Raw genomic sequence first — 12343 nt, 5'->3', positions numbered from 1 at the left:
CTATTTGATTTCTAAAATGCTTCAATTCATTATAACCAAAGTTTTCCTTGAATATCACTACATAATTATGGGAGTAGTTCAAATTATCACAAAAAAAGGTGGTTTGTACACTGCATAGTTTCAATGATGTACTACAGTCACACAGCGCAGTACAAGAACACCTGAAGAAATAACACACAGCCGATATTTGCCACAGAACGTCTTTTTACTTTTTTATCGTTTATCCACAACATCTCCTCTTTTAAAAGATGCGTGGTTACTGAGCTGTTGCTTCCTTCACCACAACGTCAGTGGTCATCCCCTTAATGATATACCAAAACAGCCGCGTGTGGTGTGCACCACTAACCGAATTTAATACACATGAGCATTTGCCGAATTTATACAGATTACTAACTTTTTGGTGTCACAATATGCCTCATTAATGTTTTGGGTGCATTACTAATTTGCTTATGAAATCGTGGGCAGAAGTAAACCTCTGTATAGTAAAAAAGCAGACATCTTATCTAAAGCCCTGCAATGACGTACAGTTTGTTGTCAAAATAAAATTAAAAGAAACAGTCAATTTGGTTTTCAGTAGGAAAATGAACTGTTCAGATTAATCAACTAATCTGTAAAACAGTCGATGGATTAAATCTATAGAAAGACAGTTGTTAGGGGGAGCCCGGCTCCCAACTAAATATTAAGTTCTTCTGGCAGTTACACTGCTCCTCTGAACACTGCTATCCAAAAAAACAACACTTAAACATTAGATTTTGTCAATAACACTACTTAAGTCAACACCAGCAACCTAATTACCTACCTACTACCTAGTAAAATTGCGGATAAAATAAATTTTTCCGCAGGCTACAAGCATTCTCACAAAAAAATCCACAACAGTAAACACAGATATTGCTTTCAGGCTTGCACAAAAATCTGGAAGAGAGCAGCAGACCTTAATACCGTGTTGTATATACCTCCTGCTTCCTATCTAGCCTGTCTCAGATGGGCCTGAGATGCAGAACACTCTTCACAGTTGGCAACTGACTATGTGGGAGAAAGCTAGAGAAGAATTGGCAAGTCCAGCCACATGGTATCTACAAGGATAAAATTGAGGTTAGCTCAGATTACCCCACCCCCCCCAACCCCTAAAACCTAGTCATGATTGATAATTTTATATGGAGAATGTAATCATTCTGAAGTGAAAAAGGCACAGTGCAGAATGTTCTTTAAAAAAAAAAAAAGAAAGAAAGAAAAACCTCAGTCATATGATGACCGCACTGAACCAGACGCTGAAATGGATCCATCACAGGTGGCCTCTGGCCCCAGTTATTCTCTGTGATGGTGCTTAAACCTTCATGGAATGTTATGGTTTACCATGCATACAGACTTTTGCAATACGGCTTGGTATGACAACTTGACAATGTTAAAAATGTAAAGGAAAGACACAAACAACAGGTTACTTCGCGGCCTTTGGTTTGAGACATTCAGTACGTTTACATGCACTCTAGGAAAATCAAAGTATTGTGTTAGTCCGACTAAAACCGGACTTTTGAAGGACATGTAAACATGTTAGTCCAAATGAAATCACACTAAATCGAATTTCTCAAAGTCGGACTAAGACACCCAAGTAATGCGACCGGGAGTCGATTTACTACATTCAATCGGACCCAAACTGGCCTAGGCTCTCTGTGTATGTTCCACAGGTTCCCCCTAGACTTTCACCAGGAAGTGACAGAAGGAGCCAGTGCAGAAAAGAAGCTTGGAGCATAGCAGAGGACGTATGGCACATTCGAAATGAACAGCGCTGTAAAACTGTTCAATTCACCGCTCGACTAAAGGGCGCTTTACCACCGCACTAGGTACCGTACTGTTGGTACTTCTAGAAGGTACCAAAAGTATGGTAATTCAAGGTGTTGGTTTTCCACTGGCGTAAAAATTAGTACCAGCGTCGAATGACATCAATTCCAATTTGGTAAATGGCTGTAGCATATGATAGGGCTGGATGACATGTGATATTAATACCAACATCGCACATTATGTACATGCAATTCTTACATCTCTAGTCAGCTAGATTAAGATCAGGTTTTTTCTTACATTCAATCCGGTACGGACATTATAGTGCAGGGAATTTAAGTCTCGCCAAAACGTTTTTACTCTGTCATAGGAAAAACAAAACCTAGCAAGTTTTGCAATTTTAATGATTATTCATTTCCAAGATAGATCTAGTACGCATTTAAAAATCAGGTTAAAGATTACCTCCACTGCTTTTGTACGAGTGCTGTATGTGTTCTCCAAGACAATCATAATCATTTTCATTCTTGCCGTTTAAGTCACTCCTAGACAGGTTCATGAGAAATTTATGTTCAACTCCCTTTTGTTTCATAAATACCCCAATATTTATTACAACAAAATCACACTGCAATATTTGAAAAATTTGCAGTATTGTGCTATCATAGTATATTAAACACAATCCTTTATTTCGTGTTTTGCTATCCTGATCTGGTTGTATATTTTTCTATGTCTGACGTAATGGGTCAACTGGAAAATGCCCAATACTAAAAACCTGAAAGGAGCCATATCAGTCAATAAATCGATTCCCCTCCCATGCATGTATACTGAGACAAGGACAGTAATCTGATTAAATGGTGTAGATGAGCTATAACCATAGCTATTCTTAGCTGTGCATGTAAACGTACTGATTGTGTGGCACTTGAGCAAGTGTTTTCATTTATTCTGGAATCAACATTAAGGTTTAATGCTAGCCTATTTAGGTAACACCTCTGCAAGCATGAGCAATCATAAAACCCTGACTGCCATAAATGCTTTGGGACCCAAAATGAGGTCCTGAAAGATCAGAAGCTCCACGGAAAGACAAAAGGATCCAGTCAAGGTCTACAATTCTAGGATTTTAAATTTAGCATTCAATATAATAGCTACATTATTCATCTAGTTGATTTCAGAACATCAAGACAGACTGCATAAAAGCTCTGAAACAGCAGCACTTAAAAGCCACTGTGAGTATTGAATTGGAAGCCTACTGTCTTTCCTGTGTCCCTGGGCCACACAAATGAGACAGGAGAGACTGGCTTAAACACTGAAGCCACAGAGGCCAGCTGCTGGCCATGTGATCAAAAGAGCTGCTTTCACCCTTGGGGAAGTCTACAAATTCTCTTGCAGCAGAAAGGACATTATTAAAATGAAATAAAAAAGATTGCAATGATTGCATAAGTATTCATCCCCTACGCCCTAAAAAGTGGGCCAGTGCACTGGCTTGGGGGGTAGCGGCCCCAAAATGATTTCCGACACCAATTCCATGAGCCAACAGTCGATAATATTAGCGGACATAATTATATATGGAAAATAAAATTAAAAACCAACAGTTATTAAACAGTGGTCATGGACTGATGATTATGTCAGTTTATTTGTCTTAAGAAAAGTATATAAAACAAACTGCCTTATAACCTCATCACTTAATATTAAACGAAGTAAATAACATGAACTCATGCAACAAACTCTCAAACAAGAGAGACAGACATACATACAATGACTTTTGGTCCTAAAGTGTTTATGTGGTACATTGAAATATTGAAATATTTCTGTTCCCAGTCAAATCGCTAACAAGTTGTCTTTTTTCGTGATTATAATCTTAGCTATTCCTATTTGGATTTTCTTCAGTTTTGTACATTTTACAGCCTGTAAATAACTTTTGCTTAGTCTTAATCATATATAGTTACACATTCATTCTATAAACAAACATTCAAACCCTGACTGAATCGGAACACTAATAGTTTCGGCCTAGAAGTGGTAAGCTACTGTATAATGCAAGAAGCATAGCTATTCTCACTAGTGAGAGTTCTTTTCTCGTAAATGTTTAAAAAGACAATATCTGCGCTTTCTTGGTGTGATTTGTCGATAAATTCATGGAACCTTTACAGTGGTTTGTCAATATTTCGGTTGAGCCCAATAGAGAAGCACTGTTAACTCATGCCTCCAGGACTGGGGGTCCAAAGGTTTGGATACTGCCTCCGTGTGTGCGCATGCATTGTGTGCGTGCGTCACATGCCCTCCCTTTGATGCTTGGATTTCCCCCAAACACCCCAGTGTCCTCCCACATTCCAGACACATTCAGTTATTTCACCTGGCATCATTAAATCACCCAGTATGTGTGTCCAGTGATGGACTGGCATCCCACCAAGCGTTCACCTCTACCTTCTAAGCGAAGTGGGGCAAGCTTAAGTTACGTGCTGAATCTGAAAGACTAAAGAGCATCAGGGAGTTAGTGAGGCCGTTCTGATTCATAGAGTAGAAACAGCCAACAGAGTAATGTCAATCTTGGGACAACACAACAAGCTCTGATCAATAATTGGAACAATAATCCGAAATTGGAAGCTGCATCATATCACCAAGGCACTGCCTAGAAAAGGTCACCCCTAAAAACTAAGAAAGGACAATGCTTGAGACAGAACCTAAGGAAATGTATACAAGTGTATTGAGAGTGTCTGAACTAGCATGTACAAGAAAGTACCACAAACAGCAGTACAATGTGCCATAAGGCACACCACCATGACAGTGCATGATTTCGGCTATATCTCATTGTAAAGATACTTCCCTACAGCATTAACTAGGCATCTTGTAAGAAGTGAAGGAAAAATGGATTGAGCAGAATCCAGTAAAATGAAAGATGACAAAAACTGAAGCTTGAACAAATCATTCTGCATTACCCCCAAAATACACAATACTGATATACTGATATTGAAAGCCCAGACAAAGTGTCAATCCAGCTTAGCATTTCTGAAAAATTATTTGAGCAATTTCACATGAAGTAAAAAAGCTACATAGGATTAAAATGACAACATGCTCTCAAAAAGCCAACACTCAATTGAAAAACAGAAAACAGCTACTTAAATGAGAAGTTCCCCATAGCTTCCATGGGAAAATTAAGATTTGACTTTTTTTTAATCATAACTAGAGAAATGAGGATTGAATTGAGATGAAGAAGCCAAATAAGGATGCAGAAAAGATATGGTGGTGTCCTTTAGGCTGTCCTTTGCTGTAAAAATCCCTCCTTCCAAAATTTCATATGGCACAGTCTAGTACAGTGGGAATCCAAACATAAGCATGCGTGAAGTGCTTTAATTCTGACCATCAGGATACAGGAATTCAGCTTACAGTTATGACTGTGTTGTAGAAATACACAGCTTTAAGTTTTGGCCAAAGTCAGGAAATACAGGCATGCAAGTTAAACTAATGCTTCCTTTCAGCTGCACACACAAGCCTACCCATGCACTCAACTCCACTCAAAACCTGGAGGTGGTTATTAAGACTGCAGCACCTCAAAGTGCTCAGAGCTGCTCACAGTTAACCTAGAGCATGCATGCCACGAAAGCAATGTGCTCAACGTGACTTCTTATTCCCCCCCCCCCCCCTTAAAAAAAGTGCACTTCACATTCTTCCAGCCAATTATACAGGACGCAATGAAGCGGAGCAGGTGTGACAGGGCATCAGCCATGATAGAGCAGTTTCATGGATACAGGTATTTCAGTGAGCAATATGACCCAACACAGTCAGAGAACTGCAAATTGAAAACAACAGCAGGTCCGTCAATGGAACCCCATCAAACTATTAATATACTCAGTACACCTACTGTCACTGGTGAATAACAAAAGCATGAAGCCCAAAATCCAGAAAGATAACATGGACAGAGAAACAAAAAAGTGTATCCAACAGGCTTGACTATTCAAATTTAATATAATGCAGCACATTATATTGAGTGAAAAGCATAATTTACCAAGAATGGCTTTTAAAGACAAATGAATACCAAACACACAAGGGAGAAATATGATCACTGATGAAAAGGTGGTTAGGGGTTTCCTCACAGAAAGCTTGGCAGACACATACTCCCTCTTAAACATTCCCCCATGTTATCACCGTCAGGATCAGCTATGGTTGCAATCGGTCAAGAATGCCAGGGCCAGGAAGTAAGACACTGGCCTCACTGCCTGGTTCATTATCTGTTCAGGGTAATTAAGCTGAAGACTGGGGGGTAGCCAATCCATTTCTGGCATTTATTACACCCCATGGCCCTCCTGCTTCCAGCCCCCCCCCCCACCATTCCCATTCCCCTGGAGCTTCTTCCTCTAATCAACGCCTCTGGGTGATTTAGGTCGCTGGTTGGCGGCTGAAGCCTCTCACATACACAGCCGGTAGCATAGCAACACCCCCCCACCCCCAGCCACCATGGGGAAAGCTGGAGCTCAGAATGAGCACCTACTAGGACACCCTTCCTCCACAAAAACGCCGGCCAAAATCAGCTGCCCCCAAATCTGCGTATAGTACCCAGCACTCACTGCCAGTGTTCAACACAGACTTAGAAATTAGGACTTTCAAAATGCACATTCCAGCATATTTCTAACGCTTGCAATCCCATGCTGGTATAAAAACTACTGCCTGCAAAACATTGTGAACTTAGAAAAACAGCCCCCAACTGAATTTAATAGATTGTGTGGCTTAAAGACACATCACCTCCAACAAGTCATTCAGCTGAGCCCCAATAAAAATGAATAACCTCAATGGTAGTACACTCCGTTACCAGCAAAACGAATGGCAGTCTAACCCAAGATAAAGTCGTCATGATCAGACACTCTGTGCAGTCTGCGGTATTTGCTATCCTGCTCTACCTTTTGAGGTATTTACAGGGAGCAAGGCACCCAGCTGCTAGATGAAGGGGAGGGGAAACAGTTTCCCCCCAGGGCCTTACATCTCATGCCCAACAAAGCAGCTATAAGCATCGCGTTTAATGGAAACTGAGTGGCTCTCACAGTCAAGCCAGTGACGTGCTGTGGGTATTGAATGTATACTAGCTTCGTAGATAATGTTCACTATCGTGGTAGCATTTTATACATCCAACAGTCAAATGAGAAATAGTAAAAAAATAATAATAATAAATGAATTGCCTGGTGTGGCTATTATGGTCTGCGTGTTTGCAGACATAGACTGAGCCTTGTTATAGAAGCCTGACCTGGCTTTACATCCGCAGAGGAGGTTTGACTACTCCAGTGATGTGCTGGACATGTTGCTGCACTCACCACCTGGGTGAGAACCTGTTTCTCTCGGTCAGCAGCGGCAGAATCAGTTCAGCACCCCAAACATCATCATAGTGTGCAGCAGGATTAAGGACATACACATTAATTCCTTGCAAAAGCAAACACAAAAATCAATCAATTATAGCACTAATTACAGAAATATCTAAACAAATACATGAACTCAGGTTTATAGCTTGTTATTTGTGTGCCAAGTCTATACAAATACAATAAAATAAGATGTCGTGCTTATTTCAGAGGCCGTCAACTCTCCAGTCCCCCTCTCCTCTGTAGCATATGCCCAGAGTACACAGCAATCTGGCCAAACTCCACTTCCACTCCAAAACAAAAGGCCTTTTGTGTCATGCACCTTACACCAGGGCAACGCTGTGAAAACACACTAAATGCCAAACAGGAAAATTCGACATCACAAAGAACATCACCAAAACCGACAGCACATCAAGCATGCCATCTTCATTGAGTTCTCTGGTGTAAGACAAGATAACTAGGTTTGTGCGTTCCACACACACTCTGGAAAATCCCCTGTACCAACCATAAAAACAAGAAAATTGACTAAATTAGGAATAGAAGAGATGCATTTCATAAATAGCAGAAGAAAGACAAAATCTCCTTTCCCTGTAAACCTGTGAACATTTAATCAGCCTCAAATGAGCGCACGTGCCTGCAATTTTCAATTGAGGAAACACTGAACAGTCACATATTTTTACTCAACTCAACAAAGCGCCATAATAAGAACACACTTACGTGCATTAGGACTCCAGGCCTGGGGAGTTAAGCTCCTCCCTGCCAGTTACAGCCTACAGAAGGACAATGCAAGTTCCTCTAAAACTGGCCCTGAACTTGACTGCAGTCTTACAAGAAGCACAAATTCACTGAACGCATGTTTCACAAATCAGTGTTTAGCTGTGGGTCTCACATGCCTGCCTCAAGCTGGAGTCAAATAGCCACAAAGAAAACTCCCTCCATAACAAAACCAAGCTTCATCATGCTCCGACCCGCAACCTCCTTAAAATTTCCTTTCAATATGATTTATAAATATGGTAGTTTGGCATTAGAGGCAAAATAAAGCGGTGCTATTTCAACAAAATATTTTTTAAATGATGAGAATGAACCTGTGTGGATGCCTCTCTGTTCAACATCCTGGGCCCTGGGGGGACCCCAGAAAAGGACCATCTAGGGCTACAGCCTGAATGCTGTGTGTACAGTTTAAAATGACCCCTGGGAGTGCAGCATTTTGCCTATTCTCAGCTTAATAGGGGCAGACACTATTTCAGACAGGCTCATAGTGCCTGCCCTCATCCCAGGTGCTCTCACCTGGGGCGGCCCAGCAGCCAATCCTGCCCGTGATGCACATGCAGTATAAATAGCAGCCCTGCCGCCCTCCATCATGTCGCTATGGCTCTATTTCAGCCTCCCCACCATTAAATATTTATCCCTGCAGAGTGGCAGACCGCGCCAAGGCGATAGCCATTTAGGAACCAAAACCTTTTCTCCCAGCATATTCCCTCCCCCCAACTCACACAACAAAGGCTGTTATTCAAAAGGCTTATCTACAAGTGTTCCTTTAATCAGCGCCAGCCAGAACTGCACAAATCCTCCTCCAACACAAATCCCAAGAGGAATACCTTCTTCTGCAGAAATGTATAAGACCCACTCTTCCTCAACCTTATCAGGAGAGGCAATCATCTTGGGGCGGGGGGGGGGGGTGCAGTGTTTCAATTTGAAACCTAGCCGGTATAATATGTGGTCTGCAATATAAAAAGGCAGAGCTAGAGAAGAAAAAAAGATCAATCAATGGCCACGTTTCACTGGGTGGAGCAGAGACAGATGTTAACACACCTGCAGTGTTTATGGTCTTTGGCTCAGATTTGTTTGTGTTTTCATTATAAACATACCAGTTATTTCCCATTTCCTCTGTATATTTCTTCCTCCCAAGTACAAGAAAGACTGGGGACAAACGGCCCAGTAAATGAAGATCCTGGGTCAGTGCAAAATTGATGGTGTTTCCTGATACAGTGTTTGCTGAACCTTGCAGTCAGTGATGGGTGGCGAAGTAGCCCTTAGCTCTCCTATTCAGGCTGACAGTACAGGGAAAAAATGCTTAAATGGATGTCACCACAAAGACTAGCATGTGAACAGCACTAAGTGCAACATCTTTGAAGATATTTAAGAATTATCTTTCAGATTTCCTTAAGCACACCAACAGATCGCACTGTAATGGGAAGCAAGCACTGATTATTCCCAAAACACAGCAAACTAATTTAAAAGAATTCCCTCTCACTTGCGATATTAACATTTTTGCACCTCTGCCCATCATTGCTCCTCCGTGCCTAAACATGCATTGTTATAACAGCATCTCTTTCTGGGGAACAAACAGGCACCATTAAGGCAAAGCAGCACACAACAGACGGCCACCAAGGGAAACATGCATCACGTCACTGGTTACATTTTAACCGAAATGATGCAGGATTTTTCCACATAAAACTTCGGTAATTATCAGACCCACACACTGTCTGCATGACTTTGCTGTGGGAGCCTCCAGAAAGGATGAGAGTAAACATAATTTGTCAAAAGCTAAAGATGATATGTGAAATTCTCCATGTTGGTGACGAAATGGCGATGATAAACCAGGGAAGGGGTTTTTTTATTACAGAAGTATCACCAAGGTGATACTGATAATTACTCAGACAGAACCAGCACAAAATTACCCATTGAAAGCAGAATGGGCTACAGCAATGTCACACTGCAGGAAGACACAGAAGAGATGCCTTGTAGCTAATTGGCCAAGGGCTTCCTTGAGGTCAAGGGAAGTTCCTTCAGGCAGAGGGGCTCCTCCAGTCCATTCCTGGGAAGCAATGTCACCACAGCTCACAATTAATGGAGCCAAACGGAGAAAGCCAACCTATAAACACCTTCCCTTCGATTCTCAGTCACTGTCCCAGTGTTTCAGAGGTCTCCTCTCTTCGGGCTTCCAAAACCAGTTACTAAAGCCTGTCCACTTCGGGCTTCCAAAACCAGTTACTAAAGCCTGTCCACTGGCAGCAGCTCTCACTCTATTTCACTTTTAATAAAAGGCGAGTGTCTTTTCAAAGGCAGGGTAATAATTATGCTCAGCAGTGGTTCCCTGACAATATCTTTGTGCATTTATTTAAAGACAACACCTTTGTAGTATTTGGTATTAGTATTGGCTTATACGAGGCCTCTAAAGCCTTAATCTAAATAATGATTTTTCATTATTTTTTCCATGATTCACAGGGAAAGCTGTTACAGGAGTGAATGTGTAGGAAAAAAGGCTTGAAGCAAAAGAACATTAAGAAATTAAATTAAATCAATCAGTCTTTCTACAGAAACAGCATCTTATCTGTAAACCTGCTTTTACAAATCTGATACATTCCAATTTTTGAAGAAACCATGATCACGTTCTCTTAATGGTGGAGAAAATCTGGAATACTACAGCAGAGTGTAACCAGCTCTAGATAAACTGGGATCTGACTGGTGAGCACTCACTCATGTGCCACACAAACAGAACATGCCGTGCTCTATGGCAACTGACTGGTATCCGTGCCAGAGGTCAACAGCATGGCCAATTCTGATGGACATTTTAATCAAAATGTTTAAAAACGTATCCTACATCAAAACTGCAAAAACAACTGGGTGATAAATCGATTTTATTAATTCAAATTTTTAGGACAATGTATAAAAATTTAAATGGCGATTCACTTTAACCTGGTAAATCCAGCACACCACACCAGCTCTGTTGCACTGCGCCGCTTCACCCCCACAGACACAAGCAGTAGCAAGATAACAGCGAACGTGACAAGGGAGGAGCTCGTCTCTGAACCTGTCAGTGTCTCATCAGTCGTTTGAAGTGGTTTGGGTAAGCAGATCCTCAACGTCTAACAAACCACTGTCCAACGTAGCGTCTGTCTAATGTCGGTGGGAACTATAGGTAGCAGCATGACAAACTTATTCCAGCATCTGCAACAGAAGCATGCAGCTGAGCGCGAGGCATATGAAGGGGCCCTGCTGGGAAGAAATTACAGCTGCAGGGATGATTGATATAACCAATGACCAGTGCCTAGGAAAAGACTGGGTTAAAGAAATGGGCTTGTTATTCGTGAACATTTTGTATGTTGGTATTGCTAAAACAAAAAACAAAACTGAATAATGTTTCTTTTTAAGTATGTTTTTGAGGAACTGGTGGAGGGAAATGAAGCTTTTCTTTTTAGGCCATATTGCCCAGCCCTAATTGTAACTCAGAGTGTTCCTTTATTTACCCTAATACCTGTACCTTGAACTCTATTGGAAAAAAGCCGGCACAGTTCTAGAACAGCATTCTTTGGACAGATGAAACCAAAATCAACCTGTATCACAATGATGGAAAGAGAAAAGTATGGAGAAGGGGTGGAACAGTTTATGATTCAAAGAACACAGCATCATCTGTAAAACATGCTGGAGGCAGTGTGATGGCTTGGGCGTGCATGGCTGCCAGTGGCTGCCAGTGGCACTGGGTCTTTAGTGTTTTTGTGATGATGTGACACAGGATGGAAGCAGCCGAATGAATGCTGAGGTGTTCAGAGACATCATGTCTGCTCAAATCCAGCCAAATGCAACCAAACTGACTGGGCGGCATTCCATAATACAGATGGACAATGACCCAAAACACACAGCAAAAACAACCCAGGACTTTATTAAAGCAAAGAAGTGGAATATTCTCGATTGGTCTCAACCCCATTGAGCATGCATTTCAATTGCTAAAGACTAAACTCAAACAAACAGCAACTGAAAGCTGCTGTAGTAAAAGCCTGGCAGAGCATTAAAAAGGAGGAAACCCAGCGTCTGGTCATGTCCATGAGTTCAAGACTTCAGGCAGTCATTGCCAGCAAAGGGTTTTCAACTAAGTATTAGAATTGAACATATTATTTGCAGTTATATTAATCTGTCCAGTTACTTATGAGCCCCTGAAAGGAGGGGATTATGTAGAAAAATTACTTTTAGTTCCCCACATTTTTATGCATTTTTTTTGTTCTACCCACTGAATTAAAGCTGAAAGTCTGCACTTCCACTGCATCTGACTTGTTTCTTTTAAAATATATTGTGGTAATGTACAGAAAACTTTGTATCTGTCCAAATATTTATGGTCCTGACTGTATTTCCCCAATGATGGTCCCCAATGATACTCATAGACACTCTAATATGAACATGTATAAGATTATATTTGTAGTGCCTGCAAATTTTTATATTTGACGAGACAAAAAATTGAG

The 12343-nt window shown here is 41.2% G+C and overlaps 1 protein-coding gene across 3 annotated transcripts in view; it reads right to left on the bottom strand.

Moving 5' to 3' along the window:
• LOC111835545 (arginine-glutamic acid dipeptide repeats protein) overlaps nt 1-12343 on the bottom strand; it is a 143818-nt gene that overhangs the window by 77133 nt on the left and 54342 nt on the right. The window lies entirely within an intron of this gene.

The sequence above is a fragment of the Paramormyrops kingsleyae genome, chromosome 18, assembly GCF_048594095.1.
Source record: "Paramormyrops kingsleyae isolate MSU_618 chromosome 18, PKINGS_0.4, whole genome shotgun sequence".
In the NCBI taxonomy this organism is placed as follows: domain Eukaryota; kingdom Metazoa; phylum Chordata; class Actinopteri; order Osteoglossiformes; family Mormyridae; genus Paramormyrops; species Paramormyrops kingsleyae.
The sequence above is the reverse complement of the archived record's forward strand: the minus strand, read 5'-3'. Positions and strand labels throughout refer to the sequence as shown.